The following is a 16,342-nucleotide window of genomic DNA, read 5'->3' as shown; positions in this document are numbered from 1 at the left end:
AAATATATTAGAAAAGAATTGTGATTATAATATAATGAAAACAATCTCAAATATTTTGGAGGGTGTAAGTTTAATATATTTTTTGCATTTCATTAACTACTCATAGTTACAAATATTTACAATAGTTTAAAATATAATCACAATATATACGTTGATAAGCGTATAAACCAGTGCTTCTCAACGGGGGCGATATCGCCCCCGGTGGATGGTGTAGGAATACCGAGAGGTGGTGAGCTCGTTTAGGGTGAATGGGGACGGTGATCTCGTTTTGAGCGATTAGGGGGTGGTGAACTTTTTTTCGTTCAAAGCAACGTACCAAGATTTATCTGTAATTTTTTTCCGTTTATGGATTTCTAAAATAAATTTGGGATTATGAAATATTAAGGAACTACATATATCAGAGGCAGTGCGTTATTATCTAATAACGAAAAAAAGAAATCGACTAGACATCGTCAAAAGAGGAGACTTACGGCTTCATCTCACAAATTTTGAACCAAACGTAAAAAAATTGGTTTTAAATCACCAAGCATTTCACTGATCAATACATTTCAAAACATTTAAATTATCCTTTTAAATTATATTTAAATATAAATTTTACATTTTATTTTTATTATATTTATACTTTTATCTATATTATTTATAATTCAATTATAAACATTTCATGTACACTATTTTTATTTTTATTTTAATGAAATGAAGGGGGGGCGTTGAAAAACATTTTGCTTCTTAGGGGGGTGGCAGTTTGAAAAAGGTTGAGAAGCACTGGTATAAACTAAGAACGTATAGTAAATATACATAGAAACAAAAAGAAAATTTTATCTTGTAACTCTATCATTTTTTCCTTTCCTTTAATTAATGATAATCAAAGTCGATTAATGTATTCATTAGATTTCCGATTAAAACACTGTATGCAAGCAACTATAATTCTCTTCGAAGGAAATTTTTTTTTTTTACGATAAAGTTTCGAGTTTTTTCCACTTCCTCTTTTTCTCATTCTCATTATCCCCCTACTTCCATTTTTCAACTTCATTATCAAGAAACCAATTGTCATAAGCAATTAAATCAATTTTGTTATCGCTATTCATTATCAAAATATTTTAATTACTACCTAGATCAGAGGACGACGGGAAATAAAAGTCAGTTAGGACTTTTAACCAGGGCTTCGAATCATAATAATTTTTTGTGGTTAATGGTTTTAGTTAATTTACTATTTTATTCGATTTTTAAAAATGATTAATATTGATCTTATATTTTATAATTTTTTAAAACCGGTTAATTTTGTTCTTTTAAAAAATATATATTTTTTATAACAATTTTATACTTCAGACAATTTATTGCCATAATTATGAAATAATTAATTAGAAAATTCAACTATTGTGAGATATTCTTAAAATAAATTCATAATTAATGTATTATATTAATACATATATTATATAGGAAAATATGTGGACTAGTATAAAATAATGACTTAAATAGTTTCCAAAGAAGTACGAATGAAAATCTATGACAGCTATATAATAAGCCAAGTTTATGTAATTATTTAGTTAAAAAGAGGTTGGAATAGGCAGAACACGTTTGGCGATCAGAGAACTCACTCGAAATCACCGGAAACACCTATCGGGAATAAGGCCAAAGGGGCAGGCCCCAGCAGAGATATTTGAAAGAGATTTGAAAAATCAACCCTTTACTTGATATGGAAGCAACACTGGACAGAAAAAGGTGAAAGAATATGTTGGAAGCTGTGATGGTCCTAAACGGATTGCTTAAGTCTTAAAAAAAGATATAACTGCAATCATTAAAAAAAGTAAACAATATAAAATGTTTTGATAATAATTTTAATTATAGGCTTAATTTAAAAGATCATATTAAACTAACTCATTTGATAATTTATTAAGACATTTATATGAATCTCAAAAGTTTAAAATACGAAGTCATTTTTTAATAAAAAAACATTGCATATTATTTACAAATGTTCAATAAATTATTACATATTACTTATGCATTTTAATAACTTGAAGTAGCATTTGTAATATTAATTTTAATGTACCTAATTATTGAATTTAGTTCTAATATTATATTGAATGCTCAACTCATAATATTATTGTACATCACGTAATTGTGATAATAGATTATAGAAAACTATTCATTCATATTCTACTGTCTATGTTACTAAAAGTTTAATACAATCATTGTAAATTGGTTTAATTTATATTAATTGATAATGTATGCAATTTTGTTATTATTGATATTTTTATTCTATTTGATTTTCATTACCTATGTCCAAGAATGCAATTAATTTAATTGATTATAAGATCCGGTTTTTTAAGTTATGTATCAACTATTGGTATTAATATTGTATCTATTTGAAAACTACAAAAGTACCTTGTAATAATTAACATATAATTATATAACCAATGAATGATCAATTACTAGAAAAATATAATTTAACCAATATTTCTCATTTAGAATGAATTTTTTAAACCTGTTATAATTTAATCAAATATATATCAAGACTATTGAACATCAGGTTTCAATCGTTGTTAAAAAAAAAAAAACAATTTATAATTTCGTCATTTTCCTTTTGACATTTCTTATCGAGGATTATATTGATCAAACAGTATTTTCTAGTTTAATTATAACAATAAATAAACCAACGTCATTTATTAATTATTTTATCTGGACTATCATTTTTAATCGATTATTGGTACTTCGCATCTTTGAAATTAATCTAATTGTTTAAACATTATATGCACCGAATAAATTGGCTTAACAACTGTCAATCGATCGATAACCAACAATCGATAGTGCCCACATTGGTCATCCGTCATTACTATAATTTTTTATTGATTTATTATCAACAGTCTCATAATCATGCTGTCGTTTAACTAGCTTTTGTTTAACTACTTGTCGTTAAACAAATATTTTACTTAACCAGATCAATTTATTTTACAAGTACAGTCGTATCAAATAATCGGTAAGTTAATTATTACCTATAGCTATTATAATTATTTGCAAGCTTTTATGTAATTAATTTTAAAAGAATATGCTAATTATCTAATAAAGCTTATAACTTCGACAGTAAAATCAGTTCATTACAATTTTACAAAGTAGTTATTTTAGTATTCAATTGTTAATAAAAAAAAATTTCATCATTACTTCACTCAACTGGGAAACTCCATCGGTCAACTGACAAAAACGAAGTTATATTGAACGCACGTGTCTATAAATCAAACGGTTATCAAGATTAAAATTGTATACAAGTTCAAAATATAATTGCAAGTATTACGAGTATTTTTTTCATCATGTGCTATTGTATAGTATATATTTATCACTATTAACGCGTTAGACTCATCTTATATATGTTTTAACTGATTTTTGATTTACAATTGGTAATATCAATTTTCTTATTTTACTAAAAGTATTTTACGTTAAATCTGTGTTTAAATTCTCTACAAGATCTCTCGAGCTTCATTTATGTTGATAGCTTATTTCTATGATACATTTATAATTTCTTGCAGATATTATTTAGCAGAAAAATATTTTCTATGTATTGGTTTCATTTTTTGTCTTTTCAATATTTATAGATTATACAATGATAATTACCACTTACAGATACTTCTTACCATTATTATCTATGGTTAACTAAAGATTGATTAGCGTGTCGAGGATAGTTGAAACATAAAAAATAACTGAATATAACTAAAATTTAGTATTAAGGTGTAAACAACCGGTTTTTTTTAATGAACAGAATTTTAAAGAGTAAAACCCTTTTAGATTATGGTATAAGTCCAAACAAAAAAACATGTAATTAAGCAGACTCAATAGTCAATAGTTAACAATAGTGAAACCCGGGTCAAATGTGTATGGAAAATGTGTATCCCAGATTAAATATTAGAAGATAGTGTCGCATTAAAAATAAATACATTAAATTAGAAAGTCTTTAGTTTTATAGTTATATGTTTGTATATTCAAACAAATCAAATAAATACCATTAATGTTTTATTAAACTAAAATAGCTGAAAACCAGGAACTGGAACCTAATGAAGTTTTTGGTACCGATTCTGAGTCTGGTTTTCTAAAAAAAGGGATCTGAAAAATACCGATTATTTTCGGTTATTTGGAAAAAAAATTGATACAGTTATGTTCTCGTCAATTTTTTAAGATTTTACTAAGTCACTTGTATTTGAATATAGTTACTAGTTAATAATCTATTTTAAAACATAAAAATAAAAGTTATTTACAAAAATTTTAGTTTAAATTCATTTTTATATTCTATGTAAAATATAAATATATTTGTTGTATAATGATGGGAAACACCACTTGTTTGTAAATAGGTATATTGTAGCATTTTTACCAAACGACAGTGTTGAGTAAGAAAAAAGCACATATTAATTTACTAAACTCAGAATCTTAAAAATTTACAAATCATATATTTGAATTATTATTATTATTATTATTTATTATACTTAATACTTGGAAACTAATTATGTTAATTTATATTTTCTTGTGTGATAATTATAGTATACATTATATTGTAAAATAAGATTTATTTTTAAACTTTGTTCAAATTATATACGTACTAAATGTAATTAGCTGGTAAATTTATAAAATAAAAATAAAATATTTAATAGTTAATAAACAATATACTTATTGTAATTTATTAATAATTAATAAACTTCGAAAAAAATAATAAAATACATTGGTAATCATTGTTTGTAAATTATGAACGTAAATCTGTAATCATTTTTCTTATTTTTTAATTAGTTTGTTCATATGTATTAATAACTGGAGTGAGACATAGTAGGCCAAAGTCAAAACAATTATATAAATACTTATTTATATGAGTATATACCTATATAGAATTTCGAATTTATTAACTTTGTATACACCTGATGATGAATTTTTAACTCAAAACCAATCAATATATATATGCATTTCAAATAAAAATTTACAACATAAGAGGATAAAAATATAAAAAAAATAGATTTTAGTTTTTCTGAATCAACTAACAAGATACTTTTACTGACCAAAATTAATCATTTTATAATTGAAATAATAGTTAAGATTATGATTTTTATTTTTTTTAAATACAATTTCCAGTTAAGATTATGGTTTCTAAATATTAGATTAACCGGTTCCAAAACCGGTTCTGGTCCCTGCTGAAAACATACCTATAATTTTAATTTTGATACATTAATAATAAACTAAGTAGTAATTTGGAAAAAATAATATTTACTTCAGTATTTTATATCAATGAATATAACTAATTGTTTTATTTATCGATTATATATATATAATATCGTAAAAGTAGCTAAAGCTTAATTATTACAAAAGTAAACATTTTAATTTTCTTATGTAATCATTTAACTATACCCATAAAATGTTTCAATTCGTATACCGGTATACAATTTTTTGTTGACAAAGTTACTATATCAGTATGTGAATTCGACGAAGATTTATATTATTATCTATATTGGGTTAAATAATCGGTTCTGCTTAAGAATTATTTTTCGGAATACATAATGAATAAAATATAAATATTTTACATTTGCCGTTTAGAAATTAGATATTTTCATAAACTCTTAAATGATTTACCGATTGACACTGTGGTGTGTACTATACATCTAAAAGTTAATGGGTGCCCGCGAGTGTGATAGTAATAAAATATGTTTTGCAGTGGTTTATGTATCAATAATCATACACAATAGATTGTTAATTTTTAAAATGAAAAAATATTAAATTTAATCATCTAATAGGTCACAAAATTATCGTCCAATAGCGTCAACTATAATGATTCATTCATAACTGATAACTTGATTCGTATAATTTAATGACGTTATCAAATTGTGAGTGTTTTGATTAGACACATTAGACACATTTTTGAATCGTTTATTACTAAGAAAGTTTTCAACGTAGTTACTAAATTATTCAGTGGCCAACTTCTAACATGTATTCATAATCATTTTATATACCTATGAATACACATTGTCATAAATCATGATTTGTGTAATATGACTAGATTTTTCCTTCTTTTTTTTACATTTAACTATTAACCCAATAACGTTATATTTTATTGAAATGGTTTAAGGAACAAAATTAATCTTTAGAATGTCAATGGGCAATCAGATACAATCTCAGGCACGCCGTCAAGGAGGGGGCCTCAGGGGGCCTGGCCCCCTAAGAAAAATCAGTCGCCTCGAACTGGCCCCCATGATTTTGATTTTTAAATATTATGGTGTTTAGTTGTCCCAAACCGACTAAATCCTGAATGTATATTTTTTATGGGCGATTGTAAACTCCGCTAGAATATAGAAAAACTTCGCCAGTTTTTTTTTCTTACCTGTAATCGGTATATATAAACTCCTCCAGTTTTTTTTTTTTTTGTTTACCTGCTCAGTGCTCACATTTTCATGTGCCTTCTCACATTAAATACGTTGACATCTATTGCGATGATGTATCTCGAAATTAATAAAATTATTGTCATGGTTCGATTCATTTATTAATAATTTTATTTTCATATTATCTGAAATTAGTATTTCCAATGATGATATCGGCAGTAGGTAAGGTATACGTAAAGTATACTTTGACGAACATAATCATTCGTAGTCTGCGTGTCTCCGTGTATATTTCATATTGAACGAAGTATGTCGCAACAAAGTAATAATATAAAATTAATTACTGCTCAACGAGGCAATTTATTGGTTTTATTTAACATCTTCAAATATAACCAAAATATAAAATATGCGTCTGGTGAAATAAAATGAAGGTATGATATTATATAATATTATAATAATAATATTAATTTATTATTACATATTACGTATTACTTTTAATAATATATCATAATAATTTTATACTACTACTCGATTTTCATCACTGGCGGAGTTTATATGTATTCAATTTTACCTGATTTTTTTTTAGTGGCGGAGTTTACATGAACCCAATTTTACCTGTTTTATTTTTCTGGCGGAGTTTACAGTAAAAAAAAAGGTACTTATGGCAGAGTTTACATGCGCCTATTCCATATAATTAACGATCGTATAACAAAAATTCTGAGAAACCATTTTATAAATATTTCTCACTTGACAATTTGAGATAAGACAATAACACGTATATTAATAGATTGAAAACTAGGAATTCCAAATACGAATATTGAACGCAAATTTGATAAACACAACTACAGAAAGGGACCAAAAAAAGCTGGCCCCCTTATAGAAATATGTCTGGTTACGTGCCTGATGATTTCGTAGTGATATGTTTTCCAAATTAAGTCTTATGATATTATAATTATTTGGACAGTAGTAAATAGTCTAAAAACCAATAAATATTATAATTTCGTGTAATAAATGTTATCCAATCGTTACGTGTCTGTACAATCTCAATGCATAATTTTTTCGTTACTTTATTAGAATAATTTTAAATTATCATATCCATTGCTGAATGACTTTTTATCCATGACACTTAAAAATATCTATAATTTAAAACAATATTTGACATTTAATAAAGAAACCTACTGTTGTAAAGTAAAATCTATTATGTATTAGTATACGACGTACTATATAGTGTGTTCACGCTAAGAGGTACCACTAATTATTTCGATTCGATGACCTTGTATTGAAATGAGGTTTTCTCTAAATAACAAATAATACTTAGATACACATTTTTAGACAAATTTCAAATTTTTAACACTTTCGATTCACGCATGTGCGATACAACTTACTTTTTTTTAAATGGTAACCAAATTTTTTTTTACATATTTGGATAGAGTATTTTTTTCTAAACAATTTATGTATAAAAAGTTTTTTCTAATTATAAAATTTTCATATGAAATTTAACGATGAACTTTAATATTTATAATTTATTATTTTTTTTTTTGATGACATTTAAATTAAATTAAATTTATTGTCACTTATTACTATCCAATATTGTTAAATACCTATTTGCACACAGATAAGATGGTAAAAATAACTTTGACAACATTTGCCAATAATTAAGGTAGTTAATCCTGTTTATTTTACATTAATAAATAAAATGTTGATAAATTATTTTCATTAACTAGTAATAATTATTTGAATAATTTCAAATTAGTCTTGTGACAATTACTATTCATGTAATATAGTGTTTTATTCTGGTTAAATATCACATATTTTTCTGAAAAAATTGTTATTGCTTTAATACACTGTTTTACATAAAATAAATTTATTAAAATGAATAGCAGTGAAAAAATCGAACTTATTCTAATTTTTGGTAAATGTAATCGTAGCTTTCGACAAACAGGTCGGGTTGTACGCAGATCGGTATCCAGATAAGTTTCATCCACATCATAATTATGTCCATAGGCTTTTACGTGGATTAAATGAAAACGGTCAATTTCCTAGCAATCAAAATAGACAACGGCAGTCTAGACCAAATAATTTTGATGAAGACACTGAATTGCAGGTAATGGCCTACATACGTGCTTATCCACATTCATCAATAAAATTATCCGTATAAACCTGAGTTTATCCAACATTTACGAATCGAAGATTATGAACGTAGATTACAATTTTTGTCATGGTTTAGCTAAAAAAAAAAAATCAACAATTTATTTTATAATAGTATTTTGTGGACTGATGAATATAAATTCACAAATAATAGTATAATGAACAAACAAAACAATAGGTTTTGGGACGATACAAATCCACACTGGTCCCGAGAAACTAACTTTCAGACAGTTTGTGGTATATAAATGTGTGGTGTGAATTAATTGGTGGAGTACTTGTAGGTCCTTATTTTTACGATAGAACACTTACAGTTAAAAGATATCTAGATTTTCTTGTTGCTTTTTTTATGGAGGTAATACATACTTAAGTATAGAAAAAAGACGCTCAGCACTAACTTAGGTAACAAAAACGCTTAAAATTACTTATAGGTATTCAAATTTTTCTGAGTATTCAAATAGCACCTGTCTAAAATTTTAAAAATTTGTTTTTAACAGGGCACCAAAACGTTTTTACAGCGTTAAACTATTCAAAAAACGATTGAAATCGATAACAGATAACATATCGGTAAACGATAAACGATTAAAAACGAACAACAAAACAGAAACGAAAAACGATTAAAATTAATATCGAATAACGTAACAGAAAACGATTAACAATTAAAACGTAAAAGAAATTGTTATGGAAAAATATTTATAACTATCAGTAAAACAGATTTGGAACATGGTTACAGTGGCGTATTTAGGATTTTTTCTAGGGGGTGGATGACAAGAATTTTAGGTTACAGACCCATGGGGGGCTACACCTCCCATACCACCCAACAACATATTGATGAAGTAATTACTTTGAATTGCATATAAATATTTATTTTTGTAATATATAATTTTTATATTATAACGTCTTAAGAGGACATTACACCGGTTATTATATCTAGTAAAAACATTTTTATGGAAACCCAACAAAAATTCCTTTTAAAGTAATTTTAGGATGAAAATACCTATTATACAATTGGTAGAGAATAACATTTTTGAGTGAATCATATGCGTTTTGAAAAATATACATTAGAATAAAAGTTACAATGATTTAAAAAAAGTAAATAAATGCTTTTTTCTATTTATCATAGAAAACTATTAATTTTGAATAATGAAAAACCCCTATAAGATTCACTCTGAAATATTGTTCTTTACAAATAAAGTAATAAGTGTTTTAACTGATAAATCACTTTTAGAGGCCTTTTTGTTAGTTTTCTGTAAGCATGTTTTTTGCGATTCGATTTTATTTTATGTTCATCGTGTGCTGCCACCTATAACACGGTGGCGACGACTGCGGGATTTCTCTCACTACTCGCATAAGTGTTCAACTAGCTTTCATAATTGTTATCGCATTTGTTAAAAAAGAACTACACAAAATTCGAATCTAAGTGAATCCGACATTTGATTAAAAAAAAAAACCACAGATATTAAGGATTCACCCGATTTAAATATTACCAAAATTTGACTTGTACATTTTGAGCTTGAATTAAAAAAAAATTCGAGTCACCCCCTCCCCTAGAAATAAGTCTAAATACGCTTCTGTCAAAAAATGTATACAAATGTATACTATACAATAAAATATTAAATACATATAATCTTTTCTTTTTTTTATAAACACTATATCCTTAATCAAATAACTAAATATTTATATAAAAATATGTTTATTATTATAAATTAATTGATTAAATTTAAATAACATACAGTTAACCATATTTAACGACTATACGAATTGCGTCCCGACAGTGGCGTAGCCAGGATTTTTAAATGGGGGGGGCTAACTACTTTTTTGGATAAATAAGGTAAGAGAGGATATGAGAATTCAGCCTTAACCCCCTCCACCATCTACCACCAAGTTTCTAAACGTAATTCAAGCATTTTAGTATAGTTTTAAAAATATTTATCAATATATAATTTATAATAATAATAATAATAATTTTGGTTTCAGTGTTCAGTCACTTGCTCCACTCTGACAGCTGCATCCTCTTAGGCGAATTTCTGGCAAATTCAGTTATTATTTCACTTTCATCGAATTGCTCTTTTTTATTTATATTAGCCATAGCTAACCCATTCAGTCTGTTTTCCGACATGGTGCTTCTTAAAAAATTTTTTAAGCGATTAAGTGCTGAAAACGTTCTTTCCGGAGTGAAAGAGGTAACTGGTAACGTGGCGAATAATTGTAAAAGTATTTTAATGTTAGGTCGAAGATTGGTGTGATGAGAGAGTGAATCAAGAGCAGAATTCGGTTTTGGAATAGTATTTTGACTCCATTGTTGCCTCCATATGAACAGGTTAGCTCTGATTGTAGATGAGGTATCATCATGGAGATCTTGGACATATATTTTAGCAGTTTTTATAATATTTTTATCGTCATACATATTTAAATTGGCCGGAATAAGTCCTTCAAGTGGCATAATATCAATAAGCCTTTGATTAAAACGAGCATCCATTGATTCTATTAAATAGTCAAGATACATTATACATATAAACACGGCCCTTAGGGGGGCTATAGCCCCCTTAGCCCCCCCCTTGGCTACACCACTGCATCCCGACAAAGCTGAATGACTACAAGAATCGCGTTTCGACAAAGTTGAATGACTACACGAATCGCGTCTCAACGCAAAAACATTATTTTCCTTTCCATTTCGTATCGACTTAGGACTATCGTTAGCAAATTATGCTACTATCGGTAGCAGGAACGCAATTTTAATGAAAATATTGGGGGTGCTGAAGCCCTTCTATCTTTTGCATGTTTCTTAATGGTTATAGACATCCGAAAATCGTACAATTCAACAGTTACTAAAATATTTGCTAAATATATGAATACTTCTAAATTTAAATTGTTCACTTTGATTTTATATTTTTATTGTGCGTATAACGAATTACCTGTCTGTAAACACAAATGTCTTATCACATGATCACTTTCTGACTAAAGCGATGGGTATTATGGTTTTATAATGATGTTTGTATTTTATTTGTCAAACACTTTTTCGGATAGAAAAACTGGTCCAAAAGTTTTTTTAGGACCTTTTTTAGATTTTAAATTGGCATACGGTGGTACTTTGGATAGGTATTTTTTTTTAAATCTTAATAGTTTTTCTAGACTTGAGGAAAAATCTGTCCTGAAATGGTAAAAATACGCTGTAAATAAGACTTTCACATTTCAAATTTTAGTTATTTAGTCATAATTTAAAAAGTAATGTGGCTATAAACTTGAAACTTTTACCCTAAAGCAAAGATATTTTTTTTTTCGTATTGCGAAATATTTTCGTATTGTATAAAAATTTATATACTCGTATTTATACAAAAAAACTCAAAAACTATTATGTTTTTCTATACATAATAAGTAATGAGTATTTAAAAGTAAATTAATATGCTAAGCACACCCAATCCCCCCCCCCACGAATGGCCCCTATGATCGGTAAGTTGAAAATATTGATTTATATTGTTGTTATGCAATTACAAATAAGTAAAATGAAAAGTAAAAATGTATAGGTTCAAATTATAGGAATGTAATATAATAATTAAAATAAACAACAATAAAAAAAATTATTAATAAAAAATTAAAAAAACTGGTAAAAACTTAATTATAATCAAGACGGGTTAATTGGCCATTTTTGTAATTTGCCATATTTTGTCTGAAATAATCTTCTTTTTCACATATCATTATCTGTATTTTTAGTTATATGAATACTTGGTTATTTAATATAAGCAATGGCATATTTGAGGGGGCAAAGAGGGCATTCACTCGCCCCCATGGCTAGTATTTTTTTTTAATATAATACATTGATTTATTTAAAAAATGTAATGTATAAATAATTTAGAATATAAATTACTAGTCTATCATTATAATATGATAATAAATTCAATAATATGTCACTTTGATCATGGGTATCAATTTTTGTTTATCTTCTTATATCATAACATTTTTGTATGTGGAACGTAGACATATACAGATATCTTTATATGTCTATATTGTAGAACGAATAGTGGTATTATCTTCCACGAATATTGCTACGGTTATAAACATTTACAACTATAACCGAGGTATTTATCAGATAATATAAAATAATTTAAAGTAACACTTTTTTTTACCACATATTTACTAGTTAGTCAGTTTTTGGTGCATTTATGAATATTGTATATTTTTCTATTTATTAGAGCTATATAAGTCCTTAATAATTTCATTCATCTATTATTTTTTTATGTAACATAATATCAGGTACTTTTTGTTGTGCATAGGTATTTAGTCATTTTTTTTTATGCACATATGCATGCATATTTGTGTGCTTTATTGAGCTAGAAGCCCCTAACCAAAATAATAATCATAATAACTGACCATATTTGTTTCCATATTCTTTGACTTGCAAATATTGGCCAAAAATATATTTTTGTAAATTTAAAACATGGTTAAGATCAAGAATAAGTCAGCTTAGACTAACAGGTTTGGCTCTGATGCATGTGGATAAAAATATTATTGTATCCATTGATGAAACAATCAACAAATTTGCCAAAATGAAAAAAAAAATTATAATTTATTTGACTACTTACCAAATTTGTAAAAAATTTGTAAAATATTATTAATTTATTATTAAAAGTAATAAGGTATTATTACTTTTATGATTATCTGTTATTTTTTTTATACAGGATTCAGACTGAAAGTACAATTTTAATATAAGAACTATTTGTATTGTTATTATTAATACTTATTTTATATGCAGTAGATTTTAAATATATTTATTAAATAAGTATTTAATTAAATTTGGTACTTGTATTTTTATTTATTCACTTGAATGAGCAACAGGAACATGAGCTGTAGGTAATGAACCAGTGGCGTACACAGGAATTTTTTAGGGGGGGGGGGTCCAACATTTTTATTTTATCTGTTTTCTAATTATGAGTATAGTTTAATTCAATACCAACCGATTACTGTTAATAACTATAATAATAGTCATAATAATTATACATCACACATATTCTGCACAAAAGTTTACTACATATAATAGGTAGGTAGGTACTATAATTTGAAATCAATTTTTATTTGGCAGTAAAATGTTATAAAAAATACATTATTGAACTAACAATAATAAATAATATTAAAAAAGCGGTATAAATTAAACGTGGTTTATACATTATTGGTAGGTATATTATATAATCTATAAAATGTATATATTGAAGATAATAGGAAATTAAAATACACTATATACTATTTACTATTAAACCATTAAGTGTGTAGAAATTTCAATGGGGGTTCCGGACCTGTCCTTGGGTACGCCACTGTAATGAACTATAAATTATTTTTAAGTTTTTATTGAAGAAAAATTAGTTTTGCCCCCCCCCCCCTATACTCCCCATGGCCACAACTCAAATACGCCCTTGAATATAAGTTTATTTTAGTCCTTTTTTTAAAATATCTATGAATTTAAATACATTCAGGTGTGTTAAGTAAAACATACTATTAAACTTGAATGGGAAGGCTTCACAATTATTCGTAGATCGAATTATAGAACATAAATACATTTCCCACATAGAAAGTGGATGATCAAAATCAGGTTTTATGTATGTACTTAATATAAAGTCAAAAAATGTTCTGTACTTTTTCATATTCGGATAAAATTAATATAATATCGTCAGTAAAATAATCCTCTACTTCATCTGGTTTTAAAAATGGGAGGCCAAAAAAATATTTTCATGTAATCGTTTAAATAAAACTAGATGCAAGTTATGTAGTCGTTTAGATTAAGACGGACGCAATTTGTGTACCCACTTATCAAATTTTTTTTTTTCGGAACGCAATTCAGATGTAGCGTATAGTATTGAATAACGACAGGGTGTGTAATTATTATATATAATATAATTATATTATAATTATTTTTATCATTTATTTGTTAAACTTTTGGGTGGTAAAAACTGAAAATAGGGATTTTGAGGCGGAGTTTACCACAATACATGAGCTAGTATGTTTAATGACTTGCCCCTTCCATAGAATTTATCTATAGTGTGGTTTACTTATATTTAAATAAGCATTTGTATACTGAACATATTATAACAGTGTGATTTAGTTGTGATATGTGCTTTTCTATTATCCAAAGTGAGTTAGCTCTCAACCACTTAAAATAACTAATAACTATTTTCTTTCAATAACATTAAAAATTAAATGTATTATTGATTATTAAATAATTTTGACTAAAACTCAAATTCAGACATTATGTAAGTATATATAATATAGTTTTGAGTTGATTTATTTTCATTTGAAACATTTTGAAATTTCAAACAGTAAAATATTATTTATAAATTATTAATTTTTAATCAATACCATTACATAATATATATAGTAGTATTAATAATAAATTTATATTTTTATTTATCTATTGTCGTATATTTTATATTTTATTTGGCAAATAAAGATTGTATAATTTGTTCAGTTAAAGAATCAGAATCATTAATAAGACTTACAAACATTTTAAGGATCTGGTCTTGATCAATTTTAATACCTATATAACATTTTTATGTATTAGTTATTACAGTCACCTCACAAAATGATTAATTCCAAGGAACTTTGGACAAAGTTCGATAAATCGAAAGTTTGTTACATCAAAATTTTGTAATACCAAAAGTATAAACCAACAAAATTTGTTTTAACGAGATTTAAAAGAAAATTGAGAAAATATAAATCAACACAAAACCAATACGTATTAATTTTCATTTAACAATCCATATTTACACAGATACATGTAAAGATATGTATATATATATATATATATATATATATATATATATATATATACAGAGTTAGATATATTAAGTTAAAAAATGAATACGTTCATATATGAGTTTGTCATTATTTAGTTACGTATACATATTTATTTTAAAAATTGGTAATTTTTTTTTTTTTTTGTAGCCGCTTGTGCTTACCCGGTCAATAGCGTTGTCCAAATTTAAAATGTTACAAAATTCACTGCCGTCAATGTTATGTATCTGTAAATAATTTAAGACTGCGTCAAATCTGATTTTGCTTCCATCGAGGGTACCCTCAATTATAAAAATTCATCAGCTTTGGCTAAAAAGACATAATAATATTGAAGGGACCAAAATACATTTAATTTTTCGTTATATCCCGATATTTTCAAGGGAATGTCAGTTTAATTTGTTATATTGAGCTTCGTTATATCGTGAGTTAACTGCATATTGTATAAATACGTCCCTCGTAATTTTTGTTATGAATTTAATCGCCGTATGGTTAAAACATAATATTTATTTTATATAATTAATTATAATATAGTTAATTTTTTTGCAATATTATAAGATAACACCCAAGCGAATAGTTTTATATTATTAACATTTATTAATTATTATTATTATTATTATTATTATAACTGTTTAAAATCAGAAATATTAGATAAAAGTTTTATTATATTACTCATTATGATGTAATATTGTCATGTGGTTGATATATGCCGGTGTTTGGAATTCTAAAAATAAAAATATTAAAATAAAACTTTTAAATTAAATCTTAAATTTGCACCAGACCATTTTTTTTTTTTTTAATTTCAATGATAGTTTGGCTATCTTCCAAAGTATACGGTAAAAGTTCTACATAAAATAATTGAATTTATATTCTTTATAAAGATACACTTTTTGCGAAAAGTGTTTACGGTAATTTTTCACAAATAGCACTATGCTTCGTCTTATAGTTATGTTTTCCACAAATTAAAAATTTGTGGAAAACAAAAAAAACAGCTCAATAGAAAAATCCAAAAAATCGAACTCAGTCAAACTTAAAATTTCTTTTCGGCCGTTCATTATTTTTTACTTCCGAAATTGAATAACTTC

The 16,342-nt window shown here is 26.1% G+C and overlaps 1 protein-coding gene across 1 annotated transcript in view; it reads left to right on the top strand.

Annotated features, from left to right (window-relative positions):
- The first annotated feature begins 2,884 nt into the window (after positions 1–2,884).
- The window catches only part of LOC112690319 (excitatory amino acid transporter 2), a 61,855-nt gene continuing 48,397 nt past the window's right edge, over positions 2,885–16,342 (top strand). Inside the window, exon 1 of the mRNA XM_025564297.1 lies at positions 2,885–2,974. The gene's annotated coding sequence lies outside the window, so the exon portion shown is untranslated. The remainder of the gene's footprint in view (positions 2,975–16,342) is intronic.

This window comes from Sipha flava, unplaced genomic scaffold (assembly GCF_003268045.1).
Source record: "Sipha flava isolate LNK unplaced genomic scaffold, YSA_version1 49_pilon_pilon, whole genome shotgun sequence".
NCBI classification, from domain to species: Eukaryota; Metazoa; Arthropoda; class Insecta; order Hemiptera; family Aphididae; genus Sipha; species Sipha flava.
The sequence above is the reverse complement of the archived record's forward strand: the minus strand, read 5'-3'. Positions and strand labels throughout refer to the sequence as shown.